We start from the raw sequence: 7,878 nt of genomic DNA on the forward strand, positions 1-7,878 counted from the left end.
ATGTGGCATGCTCTGGAATCTGAGTCCTCGTTAGTAATAGCTCTTCCGGTATTAAGTCAAGAAATTCATGCTGAGATAAATATCTGTTTTTAAATGGCCTCCTGCCTGGAGGCATCGTCGAGATTTGATTTAACGAAGCTGACGGTGTCCAACAGCTGGACCTGATGAGCGCTGCATCAGGCAGCGAGGCTGTTTATTCTCTCAACGTGTGACAGATCAGAAACATGAAGGTGCACAATCCATATGGATGAACAGGACTGTCATCTCTTATCTGGGGATAAGCTGTCCACTTTCCTCCAATAAGACGCATTCAAATTGTTAAATTTGCACTTGTTATTCAAAATCTGACAGTGTCCTTTTTATTGATAGCACCAATTTGGCAACCAGGTGTTATGACATTGTTAGGATGGCTATTACCTGCTGACTACAGGATGTTTTATTGTGAAGGGTTTGGTTATATTTTGCAGTAGCCTATCACATTTTTGTTCTTTTCCTTTTCTTTTTTTTTTTTAGTCTCATTGACTCTTTAAAAGGCGGCTATAGCTGGAAATCAATATCAGCAACATCTAATACCAAACTTTATATATAAAACAGTGCAGCCACATCAGACTATAAATCAAGGTCACTATAAACTCTCGGTGACAGTAAGTACCACAGATACGCCCACACAGGTTTATCAGGAGAGCTGCAGATAAACCACCCCGTTTTCTCCCCCCATCATTTATAATGTCTGCTGTTGTGAACTTGTTACAGCTGTTGATAGGATACAGGACGGGATGTGCAGCCAGAACAACCGTCACCTGCCCTGCACGAAGGAGCGACGTGTGGAGGACGCGCTGTCTCTGGGAAACACGGTACTAATGACAAACTGGAGATCTGAAATCAGCGGAAGGATCAGGACTCATCAACTACAGCTCACTTCGAGCGCTTCACGGAGGAGAGCAAACGTTTGCTCCCAGTTGTTTTACATCAAATGTCAACCCCGGATCAATACTGTCAACAGTAGACCTCTAATACAAATAAATCTCCCCTGTAATGCATAGGTGTGTGTGTGCGCGCCCGCACTCTCTAATCCACAGACTGACCCAAAGTGTTTAGAAATGGACAAACAACGCGCGGTAGGCTGAAGCGGAATATATAGTCTCCACAGCAAATTCACCTTGAAAGTTAATATCTGAGGAATCACAGCCAATAAATCACGCCTTATCAGCCCGGGTCTCTTATTAGCGAGGCTGGAATGGACCACCGTCCCCAGCTGGATAGAGATTATTTTACAATAAACCTCAGGGGAAATATTTCGGGCTGCGGACAGATTGATGATACAGACAAGGTTGTTTTTGGCGAGTTTGGCACATCACACAGAGAGAGTGGGGGAAAAGCAGGAAAATCTTACCTTCACGCCATAAGTTTGACTGAATCTTTGTTTTTACAGGCGCCCACTGTTAAATCCAAGAGCGTCCACAGTTAGCTCCCACTGTATCCTTCATTTGCCCTGCACATTGTTTACTCTGTAAATTAACGGAGGAGTCGCTGCCGCGGCTCGGGTGCGAGGCATCGGTACAGGGGGGGAAAAAAACGCACTGGTGAAAGCCAAAAAATAAAACTTAAAATAAAAATATTCAAACAGCTTCAAATCAGTGAATGTTGTCCGGTTGTTAAGAGGAATGATTTTCTTCAGAGAAGTGAGGTTGAAACTGCGCGGTGTCCGTGTGGTGTCCGGGAGCTTTACGCACGGAGTTACCTTCGCTACTGACGGAGGCAGGAGACGAGGCGACTGTAAAGAACTGTGGAAAATCAAGGCGGGGTTACATCTGTTTAAATCCCGGCAGGGACGTATGTCTCCTTTACTGTCACCGGCATAGGTGGAGCATTTTTTACCTTGTTTGCCTCACATATGTTGCGCCACGGGCTGCGCTTTTTGGTAAACAGAAAGTAATGTAAAAAAAAAGAAAAAAGAAAAGAAAAGAAAGAAAGAAAAAAGGTACAAATGTGGATGAATATTTGTTGAACGTTTCGTCTTATGGGGTTGTGCTGCAGGAGAGACAGCTTGGTAATGATTGGGAACACACTCGCCCGACAGACTTAGTGCACCAGTGCAAGACCTAATGGTAATGTAGTGGGAAATTAAAGAAGTAGGTGGACTGTAGTGGACTCACATTGACAAATCTCTCTCTCTCTCTCTCTCTCTCTCTCTCTCTGTCTCTTTCTCTCTCTCTCTTTTAGAAAGGCAATAATCACACTCATATTTTTAACTCCATTACTAAACCCTGTCATTATTCAATAGCTGACATGTCAGTCCTCAGAGTTCTGCTGGCTTTCATTCGTGCCATGTAATCAGAAATCAGTTGCTTTGTGACTGCAGCTAACTGGCTGGAGGGACAGTATTTTGTGCCCTGAGGACAAGCGTTAAGACACACTGTACAGTGATTTCCTCATCACATCACTGTGATTTATTCCTATCTGTAGACCCGAAACCGACCACCTGTACAAACCAGGAGAAGCAGGTTGATTACTGACTTAACAGTCGTGCATCAGGACCCACCTCTGACCTCGTTGCCTTGAAAAAGACAGTCAGAGTGTAAGTGTGATTGCTCTCCCACATCCCAGTTGTTTATGGAAGGATTGAAGTAGCTACTTACTGTATGAGACGGAAATTGTTTTCTATATGAAGCATGTCAGAAATAGCACCAGATTTTATTTTCACGTGTTGGAGCATTTGGTTTCTCTCTGTAAACAGTGTTGTTTTTGTTATGTGTGCATCCTCCTGGAAAACAGTAGTGATGATTGTAGTTATGTGTTTTAACTCCTATGAAGTTTCTGTTATTATTTTAAGGACCTCACGGATGATTTTATGATAACACTTTCTGCCAAACACGTTTATATGAGCATTTATTGCTGTCCAGTGGTTTTACAGCACATTGCTGCACTGCTTCACACAAGTGAGACTTGGCACAACGTGGCTAACATATGGTACAACAATTCATACCAATTCCTTTGGCTTTAAACCATTTTTATTCGAGTTTGGAATAAAATAGTGATCAAAGGCTGCACATTAAGAAACATAATCGCTTCAGGGAATAGTGGATTCAATGCCAAAAGCACCCGTAAGAAAAAAAGGACACGGTAAAGTAAGTGCATTCTCAAATATTTCAGTTAAGAAGGTACTTTATTTGTACTGGGGATCTCCCAAGTTGAATTATAGGCTACTTACTGCATGCCAAAGGGAAGGCATGTACAGTAGTTGCATGGCTGTAGTTATGGATTACTTTGTTAACATTTAACATGAGATAATCTAATGAAATGTGATTCATATCGAATAGCCCACAATGTATTAATATTCTCTCTCATTGTTAGTGTCTCCTAGTTTTCCAGCAGCATTAAAAGTGATCACACAAAGATGTCATGATATGTACTTTTACATGAGTAGATGTTTAATGCTCATACCTCTCTGCTTTTACATAAACCTTTTGAATACAGAACCTTTACTTGGAATTTAGTAAAGTAAAAACAAACTGCAGAAAAACTTGTCCAGGCATTTATTTTCAGCAGGCTACTCTACAGTAATGGCGTCTTCACAGGTCTTCATAAAAAATCAATCAGACAGCTGCAGCTCGTCCAGAGCGCTTGCTGCAGGAGTCCTCACCAACAACAAGAAAGTGGAGCACATTACACCGGCCCTGTAATCACTGAACTGGCTTCCTCCGTGTCAAAAGATAGATTTTAAGATTTATTTTTTATTAGTCTCTAAAGCACAAAATGGTCTCAGGCCTAAATATATCACGGAGCTACTTGTACGTTACGAAGCATCCTGACCCCTCTGGTCATCTGGAACAGGTTTACTCAGTGTTCCTAGGATCAAAACCAAACAAGGTGAGCTTTAAGTTTCTATGCTCCACACCTGTGGAACAAGCTTCCTGATTACCTGAGGTCTGTTTAATCTTTCATCTGATCTAAATCAGAGCTTAAAGCATCTCTGTTTACTTTGGCTTTACAACAATTAGATTCGGCAGTACATCCACTGGAAAAGATGAACAACACATCTCTGCACCCTAATATCTCGATAATACCAGATTTATTGTGGAGTTTAGAGTAGAGTGGAGTTTATTTTCCCCTACAGCAAACACTCTCAACCCCCTAATATATCACCTGGTGTTATTTCTGTTTTTGCTTCCATTGAAATCCAGCTGGATGCAACAAGTGTGGAGATGTTCCCCCGGGCTGCCATAAGACATTCTGGGAAACAAGTAATTGAAAGTAAGCAACACATAAAAATAAAGCAACAGGCTAAAATACGCCCCAAATCCCCACAATGGATGAAATATCACAGATTAGTGATATAACCTGAGTGTGAGATTTTCCTCTGTGGGAAGCAGCCCACGGAGGAATGGTTTTTCCCACTTATGTCCTCTCGTGGGGACATCTGTACTTATAGCAGGGAGCCAAATCGCAGTTTAGACTTTCTCACTCATTCGCACGTACACACTCTCAGATGCATACGCCCATACAGTACACACACAAATGCGCACAGTCCCCAGGCTTGTTGTGGGAGGCACAAACACATCTAACTGCCGACTGCCATAAGGCAACATCGCAGCCTGGTGCTGTCTGATATGGCCTCTATTAACTTGAGTTGATGAGTGGATGTTGGCAGAATGCTAAATAAATCACAGCAACTTAGCAGACGGTGCTCAGTTCATGCTACTCTACTCGCTGCTTTCACCCTGGTGTCGTGCTAATGAAACGTTCCACAGCCCACCAAGGATTTCTGTCACCAGAAAGAGCCACAATATTGCGTATAATCTTAATGTCAGAGGGTAGAGGGGTAATTGGCATTCATATTGAACAGGACTCGGAGAGACGGATCGTGGATTCTAAACACACAGGCTCCTCTCTCAGCCTGGCCAAAGCACGGAGCCACCGCCAGTGAGCGGATGCCGACTTGAGGTGAGCCAGGGGAAGGCACGGACCTGGCAACATGGAGGACGTGACTGTGACACACAAGGCTCTCACTCTCTCTCCTCCACTGACATAAACACACACAGCATACGCATGTTTGCATACAAAATGTATGAGGAGCTTTTAAATCATGATGCTTTGCTATAAATTAAACTACTACTACTACTAATTGCTAATCGTTTAAATCATGTTTTTTAAGGGAAAGATGCTTCCAGCGCCTCACATGTGACGATTTGCAACTTTTCTTTGAGTTATTTTGATTTATTTCTGGTGATTTGGAGTTTTGTTTCGTCTATTTTCAGATTTTTTACAAACCACTCAATCACTTAAAGGAGAAAAAGATCAGTACATTGAATCTGTAATGAAAATAACAGTCCTATACAAAATATTTGAGAATTTGCTCCAGCCTGAGCAATTACAACAGTAAAATCCGCTTTTACATGAATGCATGAGTAATAATAATCTAATTAATACACATTTTCCTGATTACACTTCCTGACTAAAAGGTCCAGTGTGTAGGATTTGTGACATCTAGCGGTGAGGTTGCAGATTGCAACCTGCTGAACACTCCTCGTCTCATGCTCCCCGACTGTGGCCCCTAAAACTGTGCAAAACGCAAAGAGTGCCCTTAAAATCCAGTGTTTGGTTTATCCATTTTGGGCTTCTGTAGAAACATCGCAGTGGTGGACTCCATGAAGGAGGACCTGCTTTCACAGATATGGGTGATTATACACTAATAAAAACATAATAACCTCTGCCGAGAATATTGTGTTTTCGCCTGTGTCTGTTAATTTGTTTGTTTGTTTGTGTCTTGGATTACACAAAAACTACTAAACGGATTTCCACAAAAGTTGGCTGGGGGGTGGGTCTCGGTCCAGAATAGACCCCATTAACCTTTAGTGGGAATCCCGAGGAATTTTTCTCACTTTCTTGTACATTGCGAGATAAGTTGTTTTTCGAAATGTTCCTAAATTTCTCCAGGAATAATGCATGGGTCTTGATGAAATAAAAACAGGCGTATGCAGTTGATGCAGATCCAAATCAGGATCAAGCAGATCTAAGTAAGTTTTATTTTTTGATGTTGGATTAGTGCTTGATTGAATTAAAGGGGGAGTGTTGGGCCCTTGCGAAGGTATGTGCTCTACTGAGTGCCATCTAGTTATGAATATTATATTCCATTTCTGCTAATAGATTCTCCTAAATCCTACGCAACATTTCTAATGCAGGACTTTTACTTGTAACAGAGTAGTTTTACTCAGTATTATGTGTACTGTGCCACTGAGTAAGATCCTGAAAGTGAGTCATATTTTATGCACCAGCAGTCATCACTTTAACGTTGACCTCATCCTATAATTAATTGATGATATTACGACTGGTTAGAACTAAATAAGCATGTGTGACATCGTGTTCTTGACACTAAGGCTCATTCCCATGCTGGCACTCACACTATAACCTGACTTACTGTGTTGAATGAGACGGAGAGACAAAGAGGCAAAGAGTTTTGGCATGACTGTCAGTTTTGGAAGATGGTGTTGACAGCAGAGCAGGTACCACAGAGAGGACTTAAGGAGAGATGAGGACGAGAGAGAGAGATGAAGACAAGATAGGGATATCAAGATATGAGAGATTTATACATAGCAGCTCTCTTCCCTCCAGCGAGAGTGGAGTATTTGAAGGATGAAGCTGGAAATATTCTATACTTCTTACTTTAGGCACATCTCCATAAAAAAAATAATTAAAAAAAAAAGCCAAGCCAGCAAATGAGTTGATCACTCAGATAACAGTTGTTGGCTGGTATAGCCGTTTCCTTTGTGCTTTTGAGATCATTGCTCAGAAACTTTCTAAAACACATTAGGGAGCCACTCTGCTGCGCCGGCTAAAATATTTCTTCATTATCATAACACAGTTTCTTTTGAGCTTGTCTAGTGCACCAAATTTGTATTGATGCTCAGCTTTAAATAGTCCCCAATTGAAGCACAGCAAAAACATTTGCGAGGAAATGCCATTTTAGCCACACCAGTGCAAAGGCATGTTAGGGATGACAAGGCTAGTTGGTCAGTCCACAGTTGTGGTGGATTTCCTTGCAATTTGGTTGAGCATTTCATGGTCCCCAGAGGATGATTCCCAATGGAGCTTGAGCTGAAAGTTCAGTCAGGAAGATTTTTGCATTGTTAGTCCATTAGTCCATCCTGCCATTCACTCCTCTCGTGCATGCTGACTCAGCATCCTTGCTGTCATCGTCTGGGACGTGTAATTACCTTCACCCACTTGTCTGAAAGTGAGGTGTGGTCAGCGTGTTGATGGCACATTAGTATCTTTAGGCAGCAGAAAGCCACTGCGCCATAGGCAATGAGTGGCGCAGTATTCTTCCTGCTATCCAAAGGTAGTATTCAGATAGTAAAATGTGCCAACACAGGCAAAACTGGTCCTATGAGAGGCTTGAGAGAGGCTGCTTTCAGTTATTTCACACATTTCCATGAATTTAAGAGGCAAAACTAAAAGCTGTCGTTATAAACTTGACAGGACAGAGGCAGCTCTCCAGAGGTCACAGAATTAAACTTTTTAATTCTGAAACAAATATTTTTAGACAGGATCTCAGGATTTATCAGGAGGACGGCTGCCTCGTGGCAAACTATTTTACTAATGAATCTGAACTGGGTGTGTGACCCTCTGATGTGTAGAAGAACACAGAATGTTAATTAACATGAAATACTAACTGATCCTGTCGGCAGGTCAGGAGATCCATTGTCCCCCATGCGCATCTGCACATGTTAATGGAGAGATACACACATCTTTTTTTTTTCGCTGCTGTGGGATGGCTGCAGGTAATGTCATTAATATTTTCCTCATCAAGGACGTATTTCACCCTTCTGCATCCCTACCACTGCTGATCAAAATGATGTGAGATTGTACTGCCACACC

At 42.0% G+C, this 7,878-nt stretch overlaps 1 protein-coding gene across 1 annotated transcript in view; it reads right to left on the bottom strand.

The window, feature by feature from the left end:
- Positions 1-1,731, bottom strand: part of drd2a (dopamine receptor D2a) — a 46,049-nt gene extending 44,318 nt beyond the window's left edge. The window contains exon 1 of the mRNA XM_084351357.1: positions 1,394-1,731. The gene's annotated coding sequence lies outside the window, so the exon portion shown is untranslated. The remainder of the gene's footprint in view (positions 1-1,393) is intronic.
- Between the last annotated feature and the right edge of the window lie 6,147 nt (positions 1,732-7,878).

This window comes from Pagrus pagrus (genome assembly GCF_965226575.1).
Source record: "Pagrus pagrus genome assembly, chromosome: 4".
In the NCBI taxonomy this organism is placed as follows: domain Eukaryota; kingdom Metazoa; phylum Chordata; class Actinopteri; order Spariformes; family Sparidae; genus Pagrus; species Pagrus pagrus.